The following is a 16,713-nucleotide window of genomic DNA, read 5'->3' as shown; positions in this document are numbered from 1 at the left end:
TTTTTGGAGTTAACCACACTTGATTTGACTGTTGGCTGTGTCACTTCCTAGCCATTTGAGATGGAGTCGGTTGCTTCTCTCTCTAGAGCTCAATTTTCATATAAATATATGTATGTATGCATGTGTGTATATAGAACTGGGAGGATATTATATATGTATGCCATAGGGCTGTTTTGAGCATTACCATGAGTCCATGTATGTACAGAACCTGGCCTATAGTGGGTACTTAGTACATAGTGGGTCTTGTCCTTTCCTGAACTACTGCTTGGTGCTGCCAATGCACCCTGTGGGGAAACCATTCCCTACCCTAATACTGTTTGAATCCAGATAAAATCTAATTAAAATGGACACCAAGAACATCTGAGAGGAAATTGTGGTTGAGGCATGGAAGTTGAGGAGTCTGCCTGTGAATTGGATCCCGGAAACTGTAAAGGATGCTGTCAATGCTCCCTGCCATAGCCCTGTGGTTCACCTTGGAGGTCGCTTGTAACTTAGGTCAACAGTTTCCATGTCATGCCAATGACCTACTCAAGCCCATGATTCTGTTCAGAGGGTTCCTCTGGCTTCCTGCATGTGCTATGCCCGGAAGTGCTGGGGAATTACTGCCCCTAGGAATGGCTCTCAACTAGTGGGGATGGGAGTTAATGGATAAAAATCCCAGCTCTCTTGCTCCTAAGCAGGGGCAATTCTCAGGTACGTTGTATGCATCTCATGGAGGGTTCCCAAAGGGATGGAGCCCCAGTTGTCATAGGGACATCAACACACCCTGTCACACCGTGTAACACACTTCTCTGTTCCTTGACTCACTTCCTGGGATGACCTTCAAAAGTACTTGTATGCAAATTATTCTGTGCAAAGTAGCTGGGGCAGATCACATCATTACCATGGGCCTACATGCTGCTCAGATCCAGGGCTTCTTTGCTGTCCCTGTGAGTGACTCACATATAGCATCAGGAGAATATTGCAGACCACAGGAACTGTGTCATCATTTCCCCTGAAGCAGGAAGCTGTATCATTCATCGACAGACGGAATGTGGCATTTGCCTTGCCACACAGAGAAAGAAGAAGAGCCATGGAGGTGGATAGAATGATTCTGGCTGGTGATTAATTGAAGATCAGGTGGCCATCCTCATGGACATGATCAGCACAAAATGCTATACCACAGTCAGTCTACACTATGCCAAAGCCACCAAAGTCTATGCCATTTTTACTCATGGAATCTTCTCTGGGCCATTTCCAGAATTACTAATGCTGCCCCTGAAGCTGTCAACATCACAAACACCATTCTTCAAGAGGACAAAATGAAACACTGCTCTAAGATTCAAGTTATGGGTATTTCAATGATTTTGCTGAGGCAATCCAAAAAGCAAACAACAGTACATGCCTTCTACTTGTTTAGCCATGGCCCTTCATGTCTCCAGAATATTATTTCATACATGATACTGTGAATTAAACTTTTTTGACTTTAGGATTCAGTAAAATATAGAATGATGAATATTAAAGCATCAGATCTCTGTTTTAAAACTTTGGAACAGGGCAGCCTGGGTGGCTCAGTGGTTTAGCACCGCCCTTGGCCCAGGGCGTGATCCTGGAGACCCGGGATCGAGTCCGGTGTGATCCTGGAGACCTGGGATCGAGTCCCGCGTCTGGCTCCCTGCGTGGAGCCTGCTTCTCCCTCTGCCTGTGTCTCTCATGAATAAATAAATAAAATCTAAAAAAAAATAAAACTTTGGAACATATCTTTATGGTTTTAGGAAACCATGGTTAGAGGTAGAGGAATGTTTGTTTACTTTTTAATTGAACTTGTCTTGAATGAAAAGTTTTGGTGTCATTTTGCCTTGTTGAGAAGGGGAAATTTTACCTTTGTTCTTAAGATACTCTGAGGCCACAATCATACAATTGTATAATTTCCTTACACAATCATTCCTCTTGTGAAAATTCATAGTTTATATATTTCTGATGTTGTCAAAGATAAATTCCTATTGAAGCATTTTGTGTACTAGTTTACTTGTAATGATAATATGAACATTTGGGTGAAGCTGCAATTAGCTCTTTTGAATGTGCATTAGAAAATCATTCAATACCTTGAATACCGACTTTCAGGGTTAAAATAAACTAGTTAGCTACTTTGCTTAATTTAAAATGAATTTTATTTAGCTAAAAATGCCAATGAATCATATATTTTCTGATAGACAAATCAGAGGCAACATAATCATAGGTAAATGCAGTTTTATGAATTGCCTCTAATCCAACTGGAACTACAGATGCAACTTTTAAACTACAGCTTCTAAAAATATGTGGTAACTGCTCACACTTACTTGAACTTCTAAGTCTAAAAATTCCAGAAGCTATGTCCAGCAATAGACTACTCTATTCAAACTTACTATCAAATTGATGAGCAATTTCTGACTGCCTTAGTGGGCTGCAAATTGAAGTTGGAAGATGTATAGAATTCCCAATTCTTTGAGATGCACTCTAACATATCCTTCTGTTTTTTTGCATTGTATTTGTAGCTTCTATCCTTCATTATTTCCTCAGTAATCTTATGTTGTGGATTTCCCTCAAAATGAAGACTACCTTAAATCCATTAACATTCAGTCTGATTTTCTTTTTTGCTTTTGATAGAGGAAATAGATAAATTTGTTATGAGTGCCTCTAAATGCATATTTAAACACTATCCCCTTTCTGAACTTGTTTCATTCATATTAAATACACTTTGCTTTTTGCATTCTGAAGCAGCAAGTCTATAAGGCAAATGATTATTGTAACTGCAAATTTTAACTGAAAGATATAGATAAAAGAGTGTTAAGAAAAAAGTATTAATAAGTAAACCTTAATTGTTTCATTAGGATAATGTTCAAAAATTGTTGGGATCCCTGGGTGGCGCAGCGGTTTGGTGCCTGCCTTTGGCCCAGGGCGCGATCCTGGAGACCCGGGATTGAATCCCACGTCGGGCTCCCGGTGCATGGAGCCTGCTTCTCCCTCTGCCTGTGTCTCTGCCTCTCTCTCTCTCTCTCTCTGTGTGACTATCATAAATAAATAAAAATTTAAAAAAAAATTGTCAAGAGTGATGGTTGGGAAAATCCCACTGAAGATTATGTTACCCATAGGCTGATAATTTACAACAGTTCCCTAAGTGAGATGTCCTGCCATCTATACAGCTGAAGAAAAGAGTTGGACTTTAGATAAATATTGGCTGGGTTATCCAACCTGAATAACTTAGATCAAAAAGAAAGGTTGGGGGAATCCCTGGGTGGCTCAGCGGTTTGGCGCTTGCCTTTGGCCCAGGGTGTGATCCTGGAGTCCGGGGATCCAGTCCCACATCTGGCTCCCTGCATGGGGCCTGCTTCTCCCTCTGCCTGTGTCTCTGCCTCTCTCTCTCTCTGTGTCTCTCATGAATAAATAAATAAAAATCTTTAAAAAAAAAAAGGTGAGGATTTGCCTGGCTAGACAAAGTCTGGGAACCTCCATTCTGCTGTATTTTAATAAAGGGAGAGAATATATCCTCTGATCTAAATTCTGAATTGAACATCAAAGCTATTTATCAAGCAAATTTGAATTAGATTTAGAGTTTTAATCTCTGATATAGTAGGTAGTCAAAATTAAAGCTAGCAAGTAGCATTTAGTTATTATTGAAGAACTGGTGTAGAGCTTTCAAGTGAGAACTTCATTTAAATCTGACAAGCAATACAGTATAATAATATATATCTAGAAAGCATTGGTTTAGTATGATGAAAGGACCATGTTTTGAAACTGTGTAGTATCTATTATTTTTGAGGAATACATGAGTTCTGCATTTGAATATCTTTCTTTGGACAAATGGAAATATAGTGTTTGACCTGTTTATGAAGACATCTTGATATGCAAATACAGACATGTTGACATGGTTAACACCAGTCAATTTAGAGATGCACATCTGGCTTTGAGATATTTTGAGTCTAAGAATATACTGAACTTGTTTTATAATAATGATTATCAGACAGAAAACCTGACTTAAAAATTGCATTGTCTTTCTCTGGCTTGAGAATTTATTGTTCTACTATTATTTAACATTATATTTGTACTCTAATGTATTTTACATACATTCATGAATTAATTAGTATGGATTTGGCCATACTCAGACCAAATTTAAAGATTTGGGGAGTACAATCCAACCAAGTTGATAAAAATCTTTTGTAAGCAGCTGATCCCAGGACTTCCCCCACTCTTGCTCCTCACTGGTCCAGAAGACAAACCACATTTTCTGCTTACGTCTAACTCTGTTGAATCAGGAGTGGTCCAGCCTGTATCTAGTCAAACAAGGGAGTCAGAGAATTAGGAACATGCAAAAGCCATTGAACCCCAAACTCAAATTGTATCAAAAATTTATAGATATTCATGTTACACCGTATTATATGATAGTGATATCTAGAAAGAGCGACACTGTGGTATCTGCATGGAACACAGTATTTCTCCCATACGATGATAAATGTTTTCAGTAAAATCATGTAGCAATAAATAAAATCATGAGCTGAAGTAGTGAAGAGGCCTATCAAAACCATCTGGGATCCACACAGAAATCCATGCAAGAATGTTCATAGCAGTGTTATTCATAATAACCAAAAGATGAAGCAACCCAGAGGTCCACCAACAGATGAGTGGATGAACAAATTGTGGTATATCCACACAATGGAATACTATTCAGCCATAAAAAGGAATGAAGTGCCAAAACATGCTATAACATGGATAAAGCTTGAAAACATTGCACTAAGTAAAAGAAGCCAAACATGAAAGGTCACCTATTATTCCTTTTATATGGTATAAGAATAGGCAAATCCAGAGACAGAAAGCAGACTAGAGGTTATCACGGGAGGGAGGGAGGGGTGAGTGAAGAATGGCTTCTTAAATGGGTACAGGGTGTTGTAATGGGGGGATGGAAAAGTTTGGAAAGCAGAGCTGGTGATTGCACAACATTGTGAATACACTAACTACAATTGATGGTACACTTTGAATCAGCAGTGCTTTTTTTTTTTTTAAAGATTTTATTTATTTGAAAGGGAGAGAGAAGGAGCACAGGGGGGAGGGGCACAGGGAGAGGGAGAAGCAGACTCCCTGCTAAGCAGGGAGCCTGATGCAGGGCTCTATCTTAGGACACTGGGACCATGACCTGAGCCGAAGGCAGATGCTTAACTGATTGAGCCACCCAGATGGCCCACAACTGAGTGTACACTTTAAAATAGCTAATTGTATGTTATGTGAATTTACCTCAATTAAAAAAAAAACAGCTGGGAAGATTTTCAAAAAATCTGAGCCTTGACCTTTCCCAGCTCCACATTGTGATTTGCCTCCTAGGGAGCATATTGACGTGTAAGCTCACGTTATAAAGGATATGAGGTGACTACCTGGCTTAGGATGACTCATCATCATTTATTAGGCAACCTGGAGGCTTGAGAGCAGTGCATTTCGGGCAATTTGCTGATTCCTTTAGGCACTCTTAACGCTGAGCTCCGTGGGTAGCAAGAAATAGCATGTGATTAGAGCAGAAGCAATTACTCTTGGAAAAGCATCATTAATTTTAAAAGCTCTTGTCCTGAGCTATGTGGCTAAGTGGAGACAAATTAGGGTGCTGTCTAGAGGAAAGAAAGTGTTTTCCCCTCTTTAGGACAGAAAGGAAACCTAAAGTCATCTGTTCAAGTACTTAATTCTTCAAGGGGTGGGAGTTGCAGATTTGGGGGCTTGCGAGATTGGTGCTGGGTTAGTCGTAGGAGGCTTAGGGTTTGTATCAAGTGTACTGCAAGCTGCTTCAGTTCTTTGTTGCTTTGTTTCCGTGGTGATAAAAAGGAACTGTTCATATTTCCCATTAGCTTCCATCTTAGAGTCTTCCTGGGGTCTAATTAGTAAGGAGGAAAGGACAGGGTACCATTCTCTATTTTATTTTATTTATTTACCTTTGTATATTTTTTTTATTGGAGTTTGATTGGCCAACATATAGTATGACACCCAATGCTCATCCCGTCAAGTGGCAGGGTACCATTCTCAAAAGACCTGGTTTGTAGGGTATGTTCTGGGATCCCTTTTTGGGGCCATGCCCTTTAGTAAATCAGATCAAATCAAAGCAAAGCAAAGCAAAGCAAAGCAAGATAATCTCCCAAGTTCTTATTTAGAAATAGATCCTGAAATGCAAATTCTTACTAACAAAGAATTCAAAGTACTTGGACAGTGGGAATTTTTACCTTTCACTTCTGAAACCCCAGCCAGACAGGATTGTAAAAACCAAACCAAACCTCAATGAATGTTTCTCTGAGGCTTAAAATAATACGTATTGAACGCCTAGTGTGTCCTAGGGTTTGTACTATATTCTTTTATAAAGATTATGTCATTGAATGATATTTTGAGGTATTACCATACCTGAAATCTTATAACGAGGATTTGAATGCAAGTATATATATATATTTTTTTACTCCAAATCCAGTGCTCTTTCTACATTGGCTTTTCTTTGGGAAATTACTTAGCTGCTGTACTTATACTTTCTCTTTCCACTCTTATCCCCTTTCTAGTTCTAAAATAGAATTCCTATTCTTTCAAAAGAAAAAAAAAGTATATCCAGTTTCTACAATTCTATACCCCCTATTTCATTTTATTTTTTTTAATTTTTTTTTTATTTATTTATGATAGTCACACAGTGAGAGAGAGAGAGGCAGAGACACAGGCAGAGGGAGAAGCAGGCTCCATGCACCGGGAGCCGGACGTGGGATTTGATCCCGGGTCTCCAGGATCGCGCCCTGGGCCAAAGGCAGGCGCTAAACTGCTGCGCCACCCAGGGATCCCCCCTATTTCATTTTATATCCCATGGTAATATGATTTCTGTTTCTGTCTTTCCACTGAAATACTGCAAAAGGGGGTTTCCAAAACACATGGGCATATTTAATTCCTATTCTTGCTGGACTTCTCTATGGTGGTTGCAGTTTGGCCATTTCTTCCTCCTCCTCTGGTTGTTTTGCCTTGGTCTCTCCTGGTCTTCTTCCCCCTCTAAATGTTCCTCTTCAGTTTCCTCTGAGGCTCCTCTTTCATTCAGAATGACCAATAGTGAACATGTCCTGGCACTCTGAGGGAAGCCGCATTGTCCCTCACAGTTACACAATGGTTGGACATCAGTGCATTTCCCAAAGTCTGGATGACTCAAGGTAGATAGCACACATATAGCACAATTCCCAGGTTAGGCTGAGACCTTGTCTTCTTCACTTCTGAATCATCACTGCTTGACCTATTATTGGTGTCTAAAGGAGTATATGCTGAATACATAGAATTATGGGTATATCTCCAATAGAGAGTGAGTCCATTCTATGCAGAGGATGCAGAAAGTGCCCAAAATATGTGGCCAGAAGTGTGTGGGGCTTTCCTAGGCAACTGTGAGGAGGGCAGTGTGGCAATCACATTCGGGGAAGGGCTGAAGAAACTGTTGGTGATGAAGCCGGCAAGTGTGAAAAGAATGGCCAGACTTTTGAAGAGAAAAGAAGAGAACAGAAAAGAACAGAAAAGAAAAGATTACTGGGTATCTTACAGAATGCTGGGCATTGTCTAGTGCACTCTTCCATATTATGTGGTTCTATAGTAGTCTGTACCTCTCACTTCTTTGCATTATTTATAGCCCTGTAAGTTATACAACTCTAAGAGTAAGGCAAATGATTCTTGTCTATAGAAATTAAAATGAATTTTGTCACGTGGAAATGCAGTTGATTCCCCATATCCTTCAACCCCAAAGCATATAGGTGGGAGGAATCACCCAGTTTTGTTTCTGTTAAAAATTCATTTCATCATGTCTGAGTGCCTGTGTATGTGCCTGCTCTGTGGATACTCCTTTGGGCTGGATTTTTTTAAAAAAGACTTATTTATTTATGAGAGACACACACACATAGGCAGAGACATATGCAGGGAGCTTGATGTGGGACTTGATCCCGGATCCCGGGATCACGTCCTGAGCTGAAGGCAGACACTCAACAGCTGAGCCACCCAGATGTCCCTGGACTGGATTTTAACACCCTACCAGTTCCTTGTTAATTAGTGGGCTAAAAAAGATCTTTGACAGGTGTTCACTTTATATTTGTATGAGAGTCATGATTTTACCCTTCATAAAAAAAGTACATTTTAAAAGAAAGTAGATGGAGTTAGATTTTGTAGAGTCCTAAAAGTCATTTTAGAAGTTTAGGTTTTATACAGTTTCAGAGACTTTTTTTTTTAAGATTTACATATTTATTTATTTATTTGAGAGAGCATGAGGGTGGGAGGAGGGGCAGAGAGACAAAGTATCTCAACCAGACTCCCCACTAAGTGCAGAGCCCGATTTGGGGCTTGATCTCATGACCCTGAGATCATGATTCAATCTAAAATCAAGAGTCAGATGTCCAACTGATTGAGCCACCCAGGTGCTTCCGGTATCAGAGCCTTTGTTTTTTTTTTTTTTTAAAGGTATTATTTATTTATGATAGTCACAGAGAGAGAGGGAGGCAGAGACACAGGCAGAGGGAGAAGCAGGCTCCATGCACCGGGAGCCCGACGTGGGATTTGATCCCGGGTCTCCAGGATCGCGCCCTGGGCCAAAGGCAGGCGCTAAACCGCTGCACCACCCAGGGATCCCGTATCAGAGCCTTTGAAAGCTAAAGCAAAATGGGTTTAGTTTTGTGTTTTTGGACTTTGGAGCATGTGCAGTTGGGCTGGAGAGACCAGCTGTTGGGCCATTGCCAGAGTTCAGGTAGGACATGGAGAGAGATGGAATAAGACAGCACAAAACCTTAGCATGTAGAGTCATGCCTGGTGCTTCATAAACACTTATTGAAGGAATAAACAAATGGATAAGTTAAGTACTAACTTTGGAAAAGAGGGAGATCAGAGAAGCATTTCTGAAAACAAGTTTCAATTAGGCCTACCCATTACCTTCCAGACTCAATAATTTAAACCTTCTGATTAAATTCTTTGGGTTTGTATTTTCACTGACCCTTATTAATATGATTTTTAAGAGATGGTACCAAATAATTTTCTTCAGACATATTCTGAAATCCTCTTTAACTCAATTCTATATTCACTTTTTCCCAGGTGATTTCTGTTGACTCTGAGAATCTTTAGCCCATAGGGTTTCATGGTTGTGCTCCATGAAGAGTATTATGCTCTTTGGAGAGGTAAATAAAGAAATTGGCACTTTGAGGTTATAGTGGACAGTGAACCCAGTGAACCACTTGTGGACTCTCTTCCCACATTGACCTTGGGACTTAAAACATTTTTTATTGATTTTTTAAAAGATTTCATTTATCCATGAGAGAGAGAGAGAGAGAGAGAGGCAGAGACATAGGCAGAGGGAGAAGCAGGCTCCATGAAGGGAACCCAGTGTGGGACTCGATCCCGGGACTCCAGAATCATGCCCTGGGCCGAAGGCAGGCACTAAACTGCTGAGCCACCCAGGGATCCCCTTATAAATTTTTTTAAAAGATTTTCTTTTAAAATAATCTCTACATCTATCTAACATGGGGCTCAAACACACAACCCCAAGGTCAAGAGTCACATACTCTACAGACTGAGTCAGCCAGGCACCCTTCCCTGTGGCTTTTTTGGCCAATGGGACATAGTAGGCATAAGATAGGCAGAGACTGGATACATAGTTAGATATTGGGGCTTGTCCTCTGGACCACCCTTGTAACCCAAGTACCATGCTGTAATGAAGTCTAGGCTACCCTGTTAGAGAGAAGCCACCTGGGGAGGAGCTAGGGTTGGAGACATCACATGGAAAAAAGACTGAGTTCCCCACTAAATGCAAAGTGCATGAGTGACCCCAGCTAGTCTCCCACAGACTGAAGAGAAATGATACATTGTTAAGCCACTATATTTTGGGGTGTGTGTGTGTGTGTGTGTGTGTGTGTGTGTGTGTGTGTGTTACAGCAAAAGAAAACTGAAACAGGGTGAGAGCCATTTGCCTGGCGGGCAACCAGGAAGAGTACATCTGAATGAAGTTCATTGTCTGAAAAATTCTCAATGAGAGGCCTTGGTGATTCTGTCCAACCACAGTTCCTATCTCCAGGAAGGTAACAAGTGCACCCCCTTTGTGAGTTATTCCAGTTTCAGCTCTCAGCTGGTTCAGGTCAGTGGGTGCTTGAGTGTTTCGTTTACTTTGTCCCCTGCCTGTTGGGCCTCAGTCTCACCGGAGGGAAAGGTAGCATGGCAAGATACATGCTGTACCTTAGATACAGCAGATTCTAGAGGGATCCCAATAATTGGCTGTCTATGTCAGACAGACGCCTGTGAAATTTGTTCCACCATAGCAAGGTCTCGAGGGGCTTGGAGAATTGGGTCCGTTTGGCTAATTATTCTTGATATTTCCTTCTCTCTCTCTCTCTCTCTCACACACACACACACAGGAAGTTTGAACATGAAATTAGAATTAATGAAAATAAGGTATGGCATTCTGAAGTGATTTGTCTTATTCTTGCTTTGGGTATATATTTCATCTCACAGAGACAGGAATTTTTTAAAAATGGTTTTAATTATTTATTTGAGAGACAGTGAGTGAGCAAGCAGGGGGAAGGGCAGAGGGAGATGGCAAAAAAGAATCTCAAGCTAACTCCACAGTGAGCACAGAGCCTGACATGGAGCTGGATCCTGTGACCCTGAGATCATTACCTTAGCTAAAATCAAGAGTCAGATGCTTAACTGACTGAGCCACCCAGTTGCCCTGACAGGAATTTTAATTGTAAAAGTTAGCTACTCTTGGGTGACCCAAAATGTGAATATGTGTCCAAAGATGGAGCAATCTTTTCCCAACATTCCCTATCAGTTATTGCTCACTTTAATTTCCATCTTTTATTCCTTGCTCTCCTACTCACTGTACTTATCAACATCTATAATATTGAATGATAATTTTAATTGCTTTGCTTGAAGAATAATATTTGGTTGCAGATCCATGAATGGCTGTTGAACCTTTGGCTGAGTGGGTAAAGTAGGCTGAAGCAAAAGCAGACTACTTGGGGCAATTTTTATAGAGGACGTGTGAAGGAAGGGTGAAGAGGAGAAGTGGTGAGCTCCCAGAGCATGTCTGGAAGGGTGGTTCAAGGCACAGTTGTTGGGGTGAAGGCTATGTGCTGAGCCTCTCCATTCCTCTGTTTCCATTTCCATGGAATCTTCAGTAAAATGCCATGACTAGTAAATTTGTTGTGGAATCATTCTGTTTTGAGATGCATTGAAGTGCTGAATCCTTGGGAGTGGGGTATAGCAGAGACTGCCCATGGAGATCCATACCATCTGGGTGCCACTGGTATTGTTTATGGCAAGAACTCCAGTGGTATAAATAATAGAAACTGGTGCTCACACAATGTGCCTCCCCACTCTTTGAGAAGAGCTCCCCTCTTCTTTGAGCAGGCCAAAAGGATTTGATTCATCAACACCCAAGTTCTTGGGGAGAGGTGAGGGATAATGGGTAGGTAGGGAATAGGAGATGGAGCCACTATTGTTTGTGTAATGTTGTTAAAAGAAACCTGATTTTGTTTTGGAGGCAATCACCAACCCCAAGGTTGGCTTAAGCTAATCATGGGATCCCCTCTGCTTTTTAGCTGGTGATGCAGTTTAGGGAACTGGGCATAGGATCTGGTTCTGGCCAGTAAGGGGGAACATTTACTGGGTGTTCTAGGGTACAGTTTCCCTCCCTAATTTCCTTCCCTAAAAGATAATCTGTACTGAGATCCCACCAGTCCTCTTCCTTTCTGCTTGGATTGCTATTGTATGAGGTTGCAATACCTGGAGCTTTGGAAGCCATCTTGTGGCCCCAAGAAGATGGCCAACACAATCGCAGAAAGGCTGATCCACCTTGGAACGACCTATCTCCAGACATTTTGTTAGGTGAGATGAATAAACATGCTTGTGGTTTAGCTACTGCTAATTGGGTTTTCTGTGATGTGCAGCAGATACAGAACCCAAGTATTCCTCTCCACCTTTTGTCATGGGCTAGATGAAGTTGGGTGCTTTGGTGTCCTCACCTTGAATGCAGAGTTGGAGTTTCCAGGTTGCAGCCACTGGCAGCTGCAGAATGGACGTAGCATCTGAAGTTGTGAAGGGTTTGGTCTGCTTGCTAGGCAGAGAACTGGGGTTCAGTCCCTATAGAGCTCGGGCTGGCACTCAGCATTCGCTTGTTCTTTCTTGCTCTCTCTGTTTCCTTTACCTTCATCTACACTCTCTCCCTTCTTCCTCCAAGGGCCGCACATGCCTGTGGGGGCAGTAGCCAGAGAGAGAACCCTGAAGTAGCTCATGCTCCAATAGATGTGCATGTGTTCGACTTTGGCTAGGATTCTTTCAAACTAGGCACAGTTCCATGATGTCCCCATAGCTCACGGATGTAGGTACAGTGTACCACCTATAAACCTCGGATCATCTCTGAGGAATGTTCTATTGTTGTGTGATCTGACCCTTTCCACTTCCACTCCAAAAGCCAGGTACCTTAAGCTCTAGTACAAATTCTGGCTATAGCATTACTTAAAGCGCAAGTCATTTAACCTCTTTATGTCACAGTTTCCACATAGCTGGATAAATACACCTCTTAAAATTGTTATCGTGAAGATCAAGGGAAGTGGAATTGTCGTGGTCTCAGTGGGGCATTGCCACTCTTCCTATTTTGGCTTCCCATACAGGTTAGGTTGCCACTGGACTCCCTACTGGTGGCTAGAACTCAGCCCTCTCCATGATCATACCTTTGACTGGTGACTCATCCTTTGTTTTTCAGGCCAGGACTTAATAGTCTGTTGTGACTCTAGTTCTATTCTGAATGAATGGCTCTTTAGATAAACTGGCAAAAAAAGTTCTTTCAAAGTTAAAAAATAGAATAAATGCACACAGATCCAAAACAATTCTGTCATTTTGAAAATGCTGCAGATTTGATAAATGGTGGGAGTTTGGCATAGCACAGTGGTTAAGAACATGCGTGGGTTTGAGTCAGAAAGACCTAGATTTGAACTTGCATAAACTTGGACAGGTATGAATGAGCCTGTTTCCTTGACCATAAAATGGGATTAATACTAAACTGACCTCGCTTTATTGTAGTGATGACACGAGAGGATGCCTGCTAACGTGTTAAATGTTTGCTGTGGGCCAGCACCTTATGTACAGCCAGCATTGTACAGATGAAAGGCCTAAAGTATAGAGGTGCAATAATCCCCCAGCAATGAGCAGCTGGCAAATCACAGCACTGGGCTTTGAATCTAGGCTATCCTCATCAGAGCTTCTGCTGTAAACTATAAGTTAAGTGTTGTATTAATATCCTCCAGCACATAGGAAGTGCTTGAGAAAGACTACCTTTGATTATTATTGTTTATAAATGTACACTAAGTCTGAAGTGTCATTAGATGAATTTGTTCAAAATTCCTTAAAATGCTCCAAAGATGGTAAAATAAGAATAATATGATCTAGTAGATGCAAGGACTTTGAAAAGTGTTAAAAATTAGTTTTAGCTTAAAACCTAATTTGTAATCATTTGTAAATTATTTTAGATGTACTGAGGAGAGTTCTAACGTCCTTGGTCAGATGTAGCCTGCCTGCTTGTTCTTATGTATATCACTTTCTCCTGATCTCTCTATCACCATGTCACTGTTTCTGCCTTCCTGCTGGGCCCCCCTCATGCCTGTGATGGAGGCTTTTAGATAGGTCCTGGGTGATAGACTCCTCTCCCCAGGTCGGCTCTCTACCAGGGCTGGTCACAGGGCTTCTCCCTTACTGACTGCATGTAACACTCCACTTGTTTTCTTTTCTTCCACTTTGAGTTTCTCTTCTAATGCACATGTGCATGACTGTTAGTTTGCGATTTTGATAGCCAGTCTTAAATAAGTGAGTTTATTATGTGTAATTGTTAACTACTTCCCAGGCAGAAGCCCATTTAATTTGCACAATGAGATAGATACTCTTATTAATTCTAATCTTAATATAGACCTTCAAACCCTTTGTTTAAAAAAAATCTAGCTAGAATCATAGGTTTTAAAATAGCTTGTGTGTGTGGGAGAAAAGGAAGATACCATTAATTTTTTCCTGGCTTAAAGAAAATTTACAAATATTTATACTTTCCAGAAAACAAAGCTATCAATTTAAATATCATTACCAAGGCAATACACTATTAAAAAAGAAGACCAAGTAAAATTATAGACTTTAAGAACTGGAAGCTTACTTTCACAGTCTAGCTGTCCTAGGAGACTCCTTTGTTAGAAAAAACATTTGTAAGGGCAATTTTGTGATGTGGACCCTTCATTGCTTTTCTGCAGCTGGAGGAGAGGCCAATCTTGTGGATATTTCTTTCACCAGCTGCTGGGATGGCATTTCTTTTTTACATCTGTGCCTGGTATTTTTCTTTAGTCAGTACTGAGAGAAATAAAGGCTGGCCCGAGAACCTACAATGAGCACAGGAAAAGGGTAGAATAGGGTTATTAGCAAAAGGAATATGGGCACTGTGCTGGATTTTGACCTTCCAGGTTCATCCTCTCCTCTTTTTTTGCCCTGCTCTATCACCCAAGATATCAGGTTGCCAGATAAAATATAGGAGGCCCAGTTAAATTTGAATTTCAGGTGAACAAATACCTTTTTAATGTAAGTAGATAAGAGCAATATTTGGGACATACTTACACTAAAAAAGTGTTTTTTATCTTAAAATTTTTTAAATAAATATTTATTTATTTGAGAGTGGAGAGAAGGGCGGAGGGAGAGAATCTTCAAGTAGATTCCCCACGGAGCACAGAGCCGGATGTGGGGCTCTACCTCACAACTTATGAGATCATGACCTCAGCCAAAACCGAGTTGATGTCTGACTGAGCCCCCTAGGTGCCCCTATTTATCTGAAGTTAAAATTTGTCTGTAATTTTATTTGCTAAATCTGGCACGCATACTTGGGAGGCTGTCCTGTCTTTGCTGCATTAACAGACTCCTGTTCTCTGGCTTCCCATTGGGTTTGATCAATGGGAAGCACTGGTGAGAGAGAGAGGGACAAGAAGAAAAGGAAGGAGATTGGGGTATTATTCTCCTCTGGGTTATTGCAGATGGACTATATCTGTCCAAGGTGGCCAGCTCTGGGGTTCCAGAGTCAGATGAAGAATCCCCTGCTCTTGCTTACCCTGGGATACTGCACTACCCAGGTTTCCCTACACTGCTCACACCTTTATAGATGAGACCGTTTGTTCAACTCTTGTTAAATTGTCCAGTGTGAGAGTGCCATCTGCTTCCTGCTATACTTCAACTGATAAAGACATGTTTTACATCTAAAGAAGATATTATTTTTTTAGAAGATATTATTTTTAACTCTATTTTGAAGATGGAAACAATGACAGTGAAAGGTTGAGTAACTTGCCCAGGGTTTCAGTGGTATAAATGATGAGAATTAGGGAACAAACCTAAATCTGTCTATTCCAAAACTCAGTTTGTTACTGTGCTGTGCTTTATTAATGAGCTTGATGAGACTCAAGGCTGGAGCTGTGGGACAGGTTACATGAGCTTTATTGCTTATGCTTTTACACTAGTATGCAAAGGCAGAGACAGAGTCCATGAGGTACAATATACCATTGGCCCTGATTCTTTTCTCCTCCCTGTGCTGGGGGCCTACTTTCCTGACTTCTTTTTTTTAATATTTATTTTTATTTATTTATGATAGAGAGAGAGAGAGAGAGAGAGGGAGGGAGGGAGGGAGGGAGGGAGGGAGGGAGGGAGAGACACAGGCAGAGGGAGAAGCAGGCTCCATGCCGGAGCCCGATGCGGGACTCGATCCCAGACTTCAGGATCGCGCCCTGGGCCAAAGGCAGGCGCGAAACCGCTGAGCCACCCAGGGATCCCCCTTTTCTGACTTCTTGACTTGGGTTTGGCCATATGACTTGCTTTGGGCCATAGAATGAGTCAGAATTGATAGATTCCATTGATAAAACTCAGTAACTTGTAAAATCCAAGAAGGACAGATGAGTGGAACAACGTGAAGTACAATAGGGAGTGAGAATCAGGGTCCAGGTGGAAAACTGGGGGTTCTGGCTAACCGGATTGGGATAGAGGGCTTCCCATAGCCTAAGGTATAATAATTGCTGATGACTGGTGCCATTCAATATTCATGAACATGTTTGTAAAAAGTAAACAAACTGGTTGTGGGAAGATGTTATGTCTCAGTTTAGTCTATTTTTTATAGTTCTCACTTTTCTGGTTTGTAAGAGTATAAGCAACAGTGTATCAAAAAATCCTAAATTAAATTTTAAAAATTAGAAAAAAATTTAAAAATCTCCTGGATTTATCATTTTGTTGGGTAGGCTTTAGAGCATTGTCTGAAATGTCAGCAGGACAGATACAAAAACATTTCCTAAATCCAAGAGTCTTGCACTGCTTATGAAGGCAGTGAAATCTCTTTTGGAAGGTTATGTGTCAGCAGCTCTTTGTAATAAGTTTTTTTTAATTTATTTATTTATGATAGTCACAGAGAGAGAGAGAGAGAGGCAGAGACATAGGCAGAGGGAGAAGCAGGCTCCATGCACCGGGAGCCCGATATGGGATTCAATCCCAGGTCTCCAGGATCGCGCCCTGAGCCAAAGGCAGGCGCCAAACCGCTGCGCCACCCAGGGATCCCTGTAATAAATTTTAATTCCATTTCTACAAGGGATAAGGGATAGACAGCCCCCCTTGTAGGCTTTGTATCCCCCACAATGTAGGGCAGTGGCCATGACATCTTGACATGCTGACATTCTCAGCATCTGA

At 41.2% G+C, this 16,713-nt stretch overlaps 1 pseudogene; it reads left to right on the top strand.

The window, feature by feature from the left end:
- The first annotated feature begins 295 nt into the window (after positions 1-295).
- On the top strand, positions 296-1,485 carry LOC129502885 (ribose-phosphate pyrophosphokinase 2-like; annotated as a pseudogene).
- The last annotated feature ends 15,228 nt before the right edge of the window (positions 1,486-16,713 follow it).

This window comes from Nyctereutes procyonoides, unplaced genomic scaffold, assembly GCF_905146905.1.
Source record: "Nyctereutes procyonoides isolate TBG_1078 unplaced genomic scaffold, NYPRO_anot_genome, whole genome shotgun sequence".
Taxonomy (NCBI): Eukaryota; Metazoa; Chordata; class Mammalia; order Carnivora; family Canidae; genus Nyctereutes; species Nyctereutes procyonoides.
Note: the sequence above shows the minus strand (reverse complement) of the source record. Positions and strands in the feature narration are given on the sequence as shown.